At 42.9% G+C, this 14,169-nt stretch overlaps 1 protein-coding gene across 3 annotated transcripts in view; it reads left to right on the top strand.

Moving 5' to 3' along the window:
• Positions 1 to 11,321: 11,321 nt before the first annotated feature.
• The window catches only part of LOC311145089 (pre-mRNA 3' end processing protein WDR33-like), a 42,523-nt gene continuing 39,675 nt past the window's right edge, over positions 11,322 to 14,169 (top strand). For 2 of the 3 annotated variants that reach the window (XM_084181268.1, XM_084181267.1), the window contains exon 1: positions 11,322 to 11,465. The gene's annotated coding sequence lies outside the window, so the exon portion shown is untranslated. The remainder of the gene's footprint in view (positions 11,466 to 14,169) is intronic. The other variant, XM_084181266.1, reaches the window with a different exon arrangement.

Genomic DNA, 14,169 nt, shown 5'->3' with positions numbered 1-14,169 from the left:
ACCTCCACAACCACAGGCTCTTTGGAAGGGTTGCTAGAAGAAAGCCCTTTCTGACCCCAAGACACAGACGCAAGCACTTGGAGTTTGCCAAATGTCATTTAAATAATGACTGGAAGAAGGTGCTCTGGTCAGATGAGACCAAAATTGAACGTTTTGGTCAGATACAGCATCGGCATGTTTGGCGTCGAAACAGAGATGCATACAAGGAGAGGCACCTCATACCCACTGTGAAATATGGTGGTGGGTCAGTGATGTTTTTGGGCTGTTTTAATTCCAGAGGTCCAGGGGCACTGGTTAAGATTGATGGCATAATGAATTACACCAAGTATCAGGCAATTTTGGCTGACAATCTGGTTGCCTCTGCCAGAAGGCTGGGACTTGGCTGTAGGTGGACTTTCCAACAAGACAATGACCCAAAACATACCTCAAGATCCACACAGAAATGGATCTGTAACAACAAAATCAATGTTCTGCCATGGCCATCTCAGTCGCTGGACCTCAATCCAATCAAAAATCTGTGGGCTGAGTTGAAGAGGGCAGTTGATAAGCGCAAACCCAAGAATGTGAAGAACTGCCGGAGGTGGTTGCACTAAGTACTAAATGAGGAGTGCCAATAATTATGAAACCTTGATTTTGGTGACATTTATTTTGTTTTAAATAATTGTATGATTTTGGTTGGTTCCATTAAAACATTAATAAAGTACAGTATTTCTCACATTATTTTGAGTTTATCTCTATAATGATATTGTTTATATTTTTTATAGTATTGATTGTGCATTGCCAGTCAGTGGTGCCAGTAATTTTGGAGCCCACTGTATATGTCAAGATCGCTATATGTCAAGATCGCTAACAGTTTTCACTCGATTAATTTACACATTTAAACTTTACAATTTCAACATAAAAGGTAAGTATCACTCAGATAACCATTTCAAATCTAACATTTTCTATAGGTAATGTGCTTGTTTACGCCACATACCTGTTCATGAGAAAAAAGAGACAGGAGAAGAAACGATTATAGTTCTCACAGGCATCTTCTTCGAGTGTTATTGAGGGGAGGGGAGACGCAAAACACTGTGCTTCTGCGCCCCTTGCTGGTGCCAACAGGCATAAGGAATTCCTGATGTAAATCCTTGGAGGACTCAGCCTAAAATAATAGTGGATTACAACCATACAGTCATTGATTACAACAACAAAATCTAAACCATGTTTTATAAATACAATGTGATTCAATAACCTGATGGGCAGCCACAACTATAGTGTACGAAAATAAACATTCATACTTACAGTGAGGGAAAAAATATTTGATCCCCTGCTGATTTTGTACGTTTGCCCACTGACAAAGAAATGATCAGTCTATCATTTTAATGGTACGTTTATTTGAACAGTGAGAGACAGAATAACAACAACAAAATCCAGAAAAACGCATGTCAAAAATGATATAAATTGATTTGCATTTTTAATGAGGGAAATAAGTATTTGACCCCTCTGCAAAACATGACTTAGTACTTGGTGGCAAAACTCTTGTTGGCAATCACAGAGGTCAGATGTTTCGTGTAGTTGGCCACCAGGTTTGCACACATCTCAGGAGGGATTTTGTCCCACTCCTCTTTTCAGATCTTCTCCAAGTCATTAAGGTTTCGAGGCTGGCGTTTGGCAACTCGAACCTTCAGCTCCCTCCACAGATTTTCTATGGGATTAAGGTCTGGGGTCTGGCTAGGCCACTCCAGGACCTTAATGTGCTTCTTCTTGAGCCACTCCTTTGTTGCCTTGGCCGTGTGTTTTGGGTCATTGTCATGCTGGAATACCAAATCCACGACCCATTTTCAATGCCCTGGCTGAGGGAAGGAGGTTCTCAGCCAAGATTTGACGGTACATGGCCACGTCCATCGTCCCTATGATGCGGTGAATTTGTCCTGTCCCCTTAGCAGAAAAACACCCCCAAAGCATAATGTTTCCACCTCCATGTTTGATGGTGGGGATGGTGTTCTTGGGGTCATAGGCAGCATTCCTCCTCCTCCAAACAAGGCGAGTTGAGTTGATGCCAAAGAGCTCCATTTTGGTCTCATCTGACCACAACACTTTCACCCAGTTCTCCTCTGAATCATTCAGATGTTCATTGGCAAACTTCAGACGGGCCTCTATATGTGCTTTCTTGAGCAGGGGGACCTTGCGGGCGCTGCAGGATTTCAGTCCTTCACGGCGTAGTGTGTTACCAATTGTTTTCTTGGTGACTATGGTCCCAGCTGCCTTGAGATCATTGACAAGATCCTCCCGTGTAGTTCTGGGCTGATTCCTCACCGTTCTCATGATCATTGCAACTCCACGAAGTGAGATCTTGCATGGAGCCCCAGGCCGAGGGAGATTGACAGTTCTTTTGTGTTTCTTCCATTTGTGAATAATCGCACCAACTGTTGTCACCTTCTCACCAAGCTGCTTGGCGATGGTCTTGTAGCCCATTCCAGCCTTGTGTAGGTCTACAATCTTGTCCCTGACATCCTTGGAGAGCTCTTTGGTCTTGGCCATGGTGGAGAGTTTGGAATCTGATTGATTGATTGCTTCTGTGAACAGGTGTCTTTTATATAGGTAACAAGCTGAGATTAGGAGCACTCCCTTTAAGAGTGTGTTCCTAATCTCAGCTTGTTACCTGTATAAAAGACATCTGGGAGTCAGAAATCTTTCTGATTGAGAGGGGGTCAAATACTTATTTCCCTCATTAAAATGCAAATCAATTTATAACATTTTTGACATGCGTTTTTCTGGATTTTTGTTGTTGTTATTCTGTCTCTCACTGTTCAAATAAACCTACAATTTATTTGTCAGTGGGCAAACGTACAAAATCAGCAGGGGATCAAATACTTTTTTTCCCCTCACTGTAGATAGGTTTCTTTGTGTTTTCAAAATGTGTACATCACATTTAACAGACACTCTTATTCAGAGTGATTTACAGGAGCAATTAGGATTTAGTGCTTTGCTCAAGGGCACATCGACAGATTTTCCACCAAGGTGGCTCGGGGATTCAAACCAGTGACCTTGCGGTTACTGGCCCAACACTCTTAAGCACTAGACTACCTGCCATCACAAATGATAAACCTACAATAGTCTATGCTATCACAATCTAATCTCAAAATGAGATGGCAAGTATCATCTACAGTAGATACAAGAAACAACAAAGTAGTCATAAGGTTGCCTAACACTAAATACAATTAGAAAATAATTCATCCCTACATGTGAGATTTATGTATTGTTTTTAAATATATGCCATGTAAAAAACATTTCAAAGCAATAAATGCATTGAACAAAAAATAATAATGTTCTGAGTACATTTTGCATGATGAAAATACACATCCATATTATATAATTTTTTGTATAGGGTTGTGAGATGAATATATGTTATTGAAATATATGATCATATATTTTAAAATGTATGTCACGTTTACATATGGGTTTTAAATATATGATAATATATATTTTTTATATATGTCACATTCTTTGATATATAAGGCCATATATAGCCATATATTACTTTCCCGTATGGGTTATCTGTACAGCTGCTTGATTTCCTTACAAAATCAATACTCTGTCCTTGTCATGGTCCGAATCACACATAGGACTATTACTAAATTATCAACTTTTTGCCATCATTAGTGTTTACCCTGGACCGTCAGACATTAGTTAAAGACATTTCAAACAATTTGTGTACCAGGTTGACATTGGGTTTTTCAGTGCATTTGTTATCAGGATAATTTACATGTGTGCAACCAAAACTCTGGCAATAGAAACTTCAGAAAATGTAATTGATGTGCCCTTTAAAGTGTATCATTTCTAACCTGTGAAAAATCCACTAAACCAAAAAAAAACCCCACAATAAATCAAATACGGTATTAACACCATTAACAAATATTTATAACATAAACATTTAATTAGTTTTCACTTTTGCTAAATCTTAATCAGTCTAAATCATTTAAAATTTGAATTCTTACTTTCTAATTAACTTTCCAATTAACTTCACCTTCACATGGTGCAAAACATCCTTAAGGGAATCATTTAGACAAATATGAAGTTATACAGAAGTACACACTTCATCTGTACAAAGAGGACAATCATCATGTTGATGCATCGATATCAGTCCTCTTAAACAATGGGGCGGCTATTGTTTGCTGGACTCCTGTCCTGAGCCTGCTGTTGGCTCGAGCTGCAGCGGCTGTTATTTGAGTCCCGCCGTGGGACTATGCTGGTATTCTTCAATTGCATTGTGGCCACTTCTCCCAGGCCGATGATGTGTAGAGTCCGGTCCTGGTCCTCACGTGGCCACTGGGGTCGCCCATGACCATTCATCGGCTGGTAAATCTTCGTCTGGGTTGTGGGGCACCTTCCTGCAGTGGCTGGCATGAACCCACATCGACCTCTTTGCAACCAGGAGCACCTGGAATGGACCAGTTCAGCGCTGTTGGTGCCAAGTCTTTCTGCGGAGGTCCTTGATGACCACACAATCTCCCGGCTGCAATTTGTGGAGCTGTCCTCCCTTTGGTTCAGGCAAAGACGCTTTTATCCTGGGGAGAATAGACTTTAAAATCAAATCAAATCTTCAGAATATTGTTAAGTGCAGCACAGTAGCTTACCATTTGATCCTCGCAACCCATCAGTGTCAATCTGTTCTGTGAAAAAGGGGTTTACACATTTTGCACAAAATTGCATATGTACATTTTGTGTTTCAGAGACAAAATTCCACTGGCCCTGCAGTAGACTGCAGGTCAGACACATCCTGTAAAGAAAACATGTTTTTAACAGAGACAGGAAGTGCAACAAAATAGCCTCCAACAAGTTTTCAACCAATTTAGAATGTGAAATTGTCTCACCAGATGAGGTGAGGAACCCACGTTGTTTCCAGAGTGTAAAATAGTTCATCATCATGCAATCATTAATTCACAATCATTCTGTTCTTGTGTGCGTCCACACATTAATTAATGGGGAACCCCTCTTTATTTGTTTAGTTCTCTAACGGTATCTACATTTCTTAACAGCAGTCAACTCTTAGATCAATCAGTTAACTAATTCCAGGCCTATTTTAAATTAAATTGGGTTCACTTAAAATCAATTCCAAAGATCAGTCAACACAATTCTCACTACTTTAATTCAGTTCCCGAAAATACAGGTATTCTTACTACACGTATCAACTCACTTGAAAACCAGGAATCAGTTACCTCAAGAACACCTTTTCAAATGTTGTACACAGGCCTTCTCTACACAAGACTCAAATCATTCACTTTAGAATTCTAAAGTCTTCACCGGCAGTGCTGTGAAAGCAAAGGTTACTCTTATTCATTCCAATACCAAATTAATACCCCTTAAACAAATGTCATATACCTCAACGCTAATTTTCTCATTGTCTTCAAATGTATAATTTCAAGATTATTAAAAAACTTTCCATCAATCTTAAATAAAAACAACAGCCGGAAATGCTTTTCAAGCAGTACATTATCCTGATAAAACATTCATAAAAATAAATCCCATCTAAACGTAATTGGATTGGGAACCACTGGGGCACGGGCAAAGACAGCATCATTCACAGGTCTTAATCTTGAACAAAACGCCAATCCCCTGAGGCTTTTCTTACTGGCAAGATAGGGGTGTTGCAAGGTGACTCTGGACACAGGACTAACGCTCTGTGCTCTAACAGTGAGGCATGTACAGGTGTGATACCCGCAATAGCTTCTTTACTAAGTGGATACTGTACTCCGGAGGGGCGCCTGGTATCTTTGGGTGTGAGTACAAGGGGCTCAGCCCCCTTCATCCTGCCAAAATCATACTTATCCCTTGCCCATAGGCAATCAGGGACCCCTCTTGCAAGTCCTCACTCAAAAGCATGATATTGGTGACAAAGGAGGGCTGATCAAGTCCATGCACACCCCTCTCAACTGCCATGTCCCAGTTGAGGGGGTAACAATATGTCAGTGTGCTGGGTGAATAAGTTATACCATCTGAACCCATCTCCCAATCAACAGCATTGACCAGGCCCTTTATCCAAACCCCAGTATCCTCCCACTCAACTCTGCATGATTTTGCCAGGGACACATGTGGTTCACTATCTTCAAACGTGTAGAGCTCTTTCTGTGCAGGGGTTAGATTAACCCCCAACGCACAGAAATCACTGCTACAATACAACTCTTCACACTGGATAGATTCTGGCGCTACACTTTCTAACAGCCATTTGTTCTCTTATCTCAGGTCTCTTGTCAATGGTGAGAAATGGGAGGTGCAATGTAAGCCTGCTTCAGACATGAAACTGCCCTCGAGACCCCAATGGGTTTTGGCCATTGAGAAAACACAAGCAAAATTGGGCACCTCATTTATCAACGTGTGTCACGACTTCGGCCGTGGCTGCCTCCCCTCCTTGTTCGGGCAGGCTTCGGCGTTCGTCGTCACCGGAGTACTAACCACTGCCGCCCCAATCATCATCACAATTGTCTTGTCAATCACACACACCTGGTTCTATTCCCTTAATTAGTCAGTGTATAAGTGTTCCCTCTGCCCCCTTGTCCTTGTGGGTGATTGTTTGTTGTGGAGGTTAGTGAAGCTCGGTGGAGCTCGTGTATTTTGTATCGACGGGAGTATTTTCCTGTGTGCCTTGTATTTTCCAGTGCACCTGTTTTGTGCCCTGGAGTATGTTTGACGCATTTCTGCGTAAACCTGTATTTTTCGGATTAAAGCCTGTTTCTGTGATTTACCCTCCTGCGCCTGACTCCTTCATTCTCCTGGCTGACCCGAGCCCGGGGTCGGAGAGCTGCTGGAGCTGCGCGTCGGGGGGGGGGGGGGGGGGGGGGGGGGGTACTGTTATGTTGATGCCCAGTTTACACAGGAGGTCCCTGCCCATCAAATTGACAGGACAGTGGTCAGAGTAGAGAAATTGATGCTGACACTTCTCCTCACAAAAGGAGACAGAGGCATAGTTACATGCTCTCTGAATGGGAGGCCTGAAGCCCTTACAGTTTTGACTGTTTCACTAGACATGGGAGGTTTTGTCATAGCCTTTACAGTTAATCACAGACATCGTAGCTCCCGTATCAACAATAAATATTATTGACTCACCATTGATGCAAGCCTCCACTGTTAGCTCAATTCGAGGAAGGGTATGGCTCTTTAAAAACAAATGTTCTGGTTGCTCTGACAATTCTAACTCAACTACTACTTCCCCCTCCGCCCTTCAATATTCTCCCTCCCTCTCCTCTCCTGGATTTGTACATGGTCGTCTGTGCAGGCGGCCCCGTCTGCCAGGCCCCAGGCTGGCCTCTGCCTTGAGGGCCCCCTTGTGGGCCCCATTACAGCTGAGGGGCCCCCTGTTGGGGTGGCCATGGCCATTGCTTGGTTGGCGGCTGCCATGGCTGTTGAGCAGGGGGATACCACAGTCCTTGTCCTCCCGCTGGGCCTCCCTCTCAAGGGGCCCCACTTGGGGCTCCTCTACCTCTTGATCGTCCTCTGCCTCTTCCTCTCCCCGGTGCTCTGGCTTGCTGAGCTTGAGCTTGTTCACACTGGGCTGAGAAATGGGCTGGTTGACCACATGTGAAACAGTTGCCTGGTTTGGTCTTACCCCACGACCCATCCCAGCCCCTCTTTCAGCTGGCACCTGGCCTTGGTAGAAAGTCAATTGAGCAGCTTGTAGCTCATAGGTCTTCACCTTTTGGATCCACACGACAGGCTGCCAGAGTGCGTGTCCCGCCTCTCCTCTCTGGTGCCAACTTCTTCTGTCGTCTGGTTCTACTCCCTGGGGGAGCGCCCTTGAGGAACGGGTTGCGACTCTTTCTGTCTGCTTGCCTTGCTCCTCCAGCCGCACCCTTCCTCTGTGGTCTGGGAGTTGATGTCATTCCCACTGCCAGCATGGCCAGTCCAGAGAGCAGTTTGTCCACCACAGCTGCTACTAGGGGAGATTCATACGTGAGGGGAGGCACAGGTGAACTGTGGAGTTGGAGGAGGAGGCGCAGTGGGGTGTAGAGGGCGAGGGCGTCCACTGGGTTTGCTGGATCGGGTGGAAGCGGGGGAGGGAGGTCATCAGCCTCAGCCACAGGCCCAGGCAGCACTCGGTAGAGAGTGGTCAGGAGAAAAGTAAGGAGGGGGGAAATCTCTCCTTTCTCACTGTCTTGTCTTTATCTGTTCTCCCTTCCTCCTCAGTCTGCACTACCATATTCTGCTGGGGCTGTCCCCCAAATGAATCCTGTCTTTGTGTACGCCTTTCTGACTCTCTTTCCCATTTTCTAAATTTAACCCAGTCTATTTTATATTTTTTTACCTTTTTTAGTCCCTTCATACTCTGTCACACTCTCCCTGACTTTGCCTAACATTGTTACACTCAGTGTCCCTGTCAACGGAAACCCACCTTCCCTATCCTAATTTCACCTGGTCCAAAACGTCCCTTTCCCACTTCTCTGCACATAACCTGTGGGAGGATCTGGAATTCCATGTCCCTTGCTCCCGTGTGCTCCCATGGTTCCTGTTTCACTCACACACTCACAGATAACACAGACACACACAGGGGTTGACAAACAAAGAAAACCGGTTAGCGCTGTTTATGATTTTATATTTTATCCATATGAACAGGGAAATTAATATCTCCATTTAAATATTAGTGACCGCAGAACGGGGTGTTATCTCCACACGGGGATATCGCCTAGTGCGATCACTGTAGTATAGATCCTCTTATATCTATCCAGATATGCAAAACTTCCCATAGAATACCCGTGTCTTCTATCTAATTGCTTAACACGGTCCCAAAAATCCAATCATACCTTGTATTTTCTAACCTCCACCTCAGGTGAAGTGCCAGGAATAACAAAACTCACAATGAGTCCCTCATTCAATGAGCTTCACCAAGCCGAGTTTTCCCGCAGGATTATTCGCGCTCTAGTCCCTCGCTACAATAGATCCTCTTCCACAGAATACCCGTGCCTCCTATCTAATTGTGTAACACGGTCGCAAAAATCCAATCTTACCTTGTTTTTTCTAACCACCTCAGGTGAAGTGCCAGGAATAACAAAACACTCACAATAACATCTAACAACAGTCATTTAATCTATTAAAGTATACTTAGGTTTCGCCAGGCCAGTGTCTCACTCAGACTCACCCAGCGACACGCAGACTCCACTGGCTCTGGTCCATCACCTAACGGACCTCACTGGTCTGCTTGGGATCAATCCAAACAACCAGACTTTCGGTTGCCCTCAACTGGCTGATTTAACAATTATGTCCAAGGATACCTCTCTTAAGAACACTCTTATCAACCCAACTCAGTCCTGTTAGTCACCTCAGCTGTGCCCCCCTTAAGGAGGACCTCACTCTGAAAGTACCCTGAACAGGGGCTCCTTTTATGTATTTTTCTTTTTTCTATTTTCTATTGGTGGATCACCTTGCTCCCCTCTCTCAATACTATGTTAGGGATCTGGTATCCACCCGTGTCCGCTTCCACTCAGATCTTAGGTGGGTCCAGCTGCTCATTTAGGAGCACGGCTCCCCTGAGATTCCAATTTGGGGATCCCATGTGCACCGTTTACCCAGATCTTCAGGAGCGATCAACAGGTGAAGTTACAGATCCCCTCCTCGTCGCCAAATGTAGTGGATAATTTTATCAATAATGAGGAGAGACAAGGTCAATCACCAATCCGAATATTAACTTTATTAAAAATGTATCGATAAGGGAGCTGGTCACAATACCCACACAGAAGTGAGTAGAGTGAGAGCTCACTGAGTTGAGTGAGCCTCTGGGTCAGGATAGGTGCAACCTCAGAGATAACATACAATGGTTCCAGACACTAACCCCACACGTCCTGTGCCAGACCTTAGCCCCAAATACAAATACTCATTGTTTTGTTCAGTACTAAGAATTTAGAAGGACATTTGTTGTTACATAGTTTCCACCTTGCTAGAAAGGGAACCAGGGGAGAGAACAATCTCCCAAGGCCAGAGGGGGTGACTGACACACATACATTGTGGAGACAAGTGATTGGTTCCCATTCCTCATGCAATCCCTTCACATGGTTTGCAATAGGTAAAGACACATATTCACATATGGAAACAATGTTTCCTTCTGACCTCCTTTGCCTTATTCTCTTTCTGATATTCTGCATAGCAACAGGGACATGTGAAAGACAAGCCTGACTTCTCCCCTCTCTGGGCCCCAGGTGACTGAGGCCCATACGAGGGAGGAAGTGCAGCTGCCCACACCAGAGTCCGAAAGGAGACATTCTAATAACAGGAGTTCAACAGTTCAATCATATTAGCATATTCTGCAGATAAGACATCTTAATTATCTATGTTACTTAGCTAATTCTGATTACGGAGGAGGAATGGAGGGAAAAAGAGAGGCAGAGGAGGTCTAAGAGAGAGAGGGAGGAGGAGGGTGAATAAGGGCAAAGAATCGGAGGTGGTAGGTGTGGTGAAGTTCTCTGAGTTTTTGGAAAAAGTGGACCCTTGCATTTTGCAGATCCATTTGTGGTTTCAGGGTGGGTGAAAAACAGAGTTCAGTGCTGTGGAATCGGTAAGGGTAACCAGAAGTGGTCTTGTGATAATTGTTTGTGTTTCTGTTGGTCAGAGGGAGCAGGTGCTCTGTGTTAAACGAATGGGGGCAAGAGATGTGAATTGTTTTGCTCTCAAGAAAAGGGCACCATGGAAAGGAGTGATTACTGGGGTAGCAGTAAATGTAAAAGTTGACCAACTGAAGGAGAACATTCCCGGTGTTTGTGATGCTCGTCGTTTTGTGCGACGCATACAGGGTGGCGTGAGTGGTGAAACAGAAGAGTCATTGTCTGTTCTTTTGAGTTTTGATGTTGAGTCTTTGCCCGACAAAGTGATGTTAGCTCCTGTACGAGCTTTTGTGCCGAATACATTACGTTGTTACAGGTGTCAAGCTTATGGGCATGTGGCAGCAGTGTGTAGGAGGTAGGTTCATAGGTGTGAGACGTGTGCAGAAGGGCATGAGACAAAGGAATGTGTAGCATTGGGGAAAGTAGTGGTATGTGTTAATTGTAGGGGTGCCCATGGGGCTGGGGATCAGAAATGTCCTGTGCGAGAGAGGCAGGTTGAGGATATCAGAAGAGTTACAGGGTGTGTTAAGTGGTGGTGTCCTATCCTTTCAGGTTGTTGGCCTGAGGTAGGACTAAATAGATTTAAATAGTGGAGTAGGGTGGTGTTATTTTTTATTTTTTTGGTGAGTGTAGTGTTAGATGGAAGAGTATTTGATTATTTATTTTTTCAAGCAAAGTATAAGGGAGTTGTACTCCAGTCAAGTAGGTGGCGGTAATGCAATATTTATTGGATGCCAACCGCCGTTAAATCTCATCGAAGAAGAGGCCGTAATAGGTGGCTAAACACGAGAAGCGACAAACCGATATATTGTCAAACTTTGATTCTCAAAAATAGTATATTTGAGAAGAATCTAGTTATCCATAGCTAGCTAGATAACTCTGCATTGGATATTGTTGGTGAGTTTTTAAGCATTGCGTTGTTGTTGTAAAGACTTCCACCTGGCGCCATTTAATTGTGTTGTCAATTCGGTACAAAACATACATTTGAAGAGGAACGGATTGTGTTGTCGGTTTTGTGTTACGCACAAACCTTGAAATAGTTTCTGTCCACACACCGTAAACGTATCCCTGAATAGTTTGATAGCTAGCTAACGTAATTATTTTGTTCATATTTAATAGTGTGCTGCAAGCTAACGTTGTCGTTAGCTAGCCACCACCTCTTCCATTTCCAATGCTAGTACTGTAATGGCTTGTTAACATCAAGTTGTTAGTTCACTTTGGGCTTAGATTCCCCCGAACAAGATACTCGTTGGGTCATGAAACTATTGAAGTTCCTCAACTTGGATAACGACCAAGCCAGCTTATCAGTCGAGCACTGCCCACCAGGATCTGTAAATTAAGATGGCTAATTAACATTAGCTGGTTAACTAGCATATCAACCTCTTGTGCCGTTAGCTCGCTAACGTTACCTTTACAAGAAATTCTGACCCCAGAGCTGGTACAGTTATCTAGCTAGCTATCTTTGTAGCTAATACTTTAGGTAACGTTAGCTTACTAACTAACGTTACCGCCAGGAGAATGACTGACTGGGCATAATGACAGTGGTAATCAATTAGCTAGCTAGAAGTTGATGCCAGTTAGCTAGCTCCCAACCACGCTGGCTTTGCACCCCCATCTCAGTTAGTTATATTTTGGACCCAATCTAGGCGTACAAATAACGTTTTTGAATTGAATAGTTGCCCTCACTAGGCAGCTTGTTACTTTTGTCAATTAAACTGCTTGTATAGCATACTTTTGGACATAAGTGGAAGTTGTCAATTGTCCAAATCCAACAAGAGACAATTGCTCACTGTATATTTCTTCCCTAGTCTGTGCTGGTTGTAATGAGCTGTCGTTATCCACAAAATGAAATTATTTTTTACTTTGGACACATCTAGGGGATATTGTGATGAATTAGGCCTATTAAGAATGAGACAATTTTGCCACCTGTACCCTATTTGAAATTAGTGTGGTCTAATATTGTGATTTTTTTTTTAGTTTACAGATAAAAACTGTTCTGTTTGTTTTAAAGCCACAGTCTGTAAAATGCTCATTGGTCATTTCAATTTACATGTGAAAATGTCATGAATTGCACATTAGCCTGGTGATCCAGGAGATTTCACTTAAGGACTAATGAAATGGTCTAAAATGTGCAAACTCTGCCCACCCGGGGCACCAGGCCATGCAAAACGAAGTGCCTAGTGTGGCTTCTAGTTGTGTAGAATGTGTTGTGTCCATGGCTGGTGTTTTTACTTTATGAAAAGCTAGCAATATGCCTATGCTGTGCGTAAAAGACAGAGGGTGTCCGGGAGTGTGTTTTCTTTGACATTGAGATGTCCGCAAATGTGTGTACAGTGCTGAATGTCGTTGCTGTAGTAGGCATATTTATTAGGCTAATTACTGAGTTAGTGTGGAAGGAGGGGTGCGCAAAGCTCACTCAGATACTGCTTACATGCAGCATACATGAAGGTCATGGTGCAATACAATAAAAAGTGATGCATAATTTTCCAGGAAGTTGGCTTGTAGGCTTTTTGAATGGCCTTCAATGGGAAAAATGTAGCGCATTGTTCTTCAGCACAAAAACGTAATAAAAGGCATTTGGCAGTAGTAAATTCATTCACAAACATAAATATAGTTTTAAATGGGTCGTGTGGTGTAAAAAAATTTAAACATAAGAAAAAATACTAAAGCCAGGTAGAAAGTAATTAGTGGTCCTCTGTAGCTCAATTGGTTGAGCATGGTGCTTGTAACGCCAGGGTAGTGGGTTTGATTCCCGGGACCACCCATACGTAAAAATGTATGCACACATGACTAAGTCGCTTTGGATAAAAGCATCTGCTAAATGGCATATTATATTATTTATATTATTACATTTAATCTCTGAACTATTTTTCTTCAATCACAGTTAGAACCTATTAGCAGCGCTATTTATTGAATTTGGTTGATTTTGTGGTCTGAAACCAGTGAGCTTATTACCATTAGTCATCACGAATATTGGCAAAATTGAATTATTGTAGGCTATAAAAATATAATTAATGACAATGAAAAAGGTAGGAGTGTTGTTCTCTTGTCATATAATTGCTACATTTACTATCAATATAGCGTTAAAAATAGATATCCAGGTTGCATTTTGGGAGAATGTTTCTTTTTCTCCATGCGTATATTGGGTTGCGACTGAGACAACCTGGTTCAATTTAGTTCGAGGCAAAACCAGTTGAGAACCACTTTCTTAAATGACCGCATTTTCACGAGTTTGATGATACAATTGGCAAGCCAATTCAAAAGATTAGGGGACAGGAACCGGAAGTATGACGTAGGATGACGTCACTTGTATAGCGTAGACTGACTGTTGCTTTCCTGTTTGGAATTGTGCTCATGGCAGGCCTTCTATACACCTAGGTTCACCATAGGTTCAATGTACAGTTGAATATGCTTGTGCACGATTGTCAAATCAAATAATTGTATTTGTCACATGCTTCGTAGACAACCGGTGTAAACTCATAGTAAAATGCTTACTTACGTGACCTTTTCCAACAATGCAGAGTTAAAGATAAGATACATTTTTGTAATAATGGGCACAGTGAATAATGAATAAAAATAAAGAGTAAAAATAACATGGCTA

The sequence above is a fragment of the Coregonus lavaretus genome (genome assembly GCF_964263955.1).
Source record: "Coregonus lavaretus genome assembly, chromosome: 17".
Taxonomy (NCBI): Eukaryota; Metazoa; Chordata; class Actinopteri; order Salmoniformes; family Salmonidae; genus Coregonus; species Coregonus lavaretus.
Note: the sequence above shows the minus strand (reverse complement) of the source record. Positions and strands in the feature narration are given on the sequence as shown.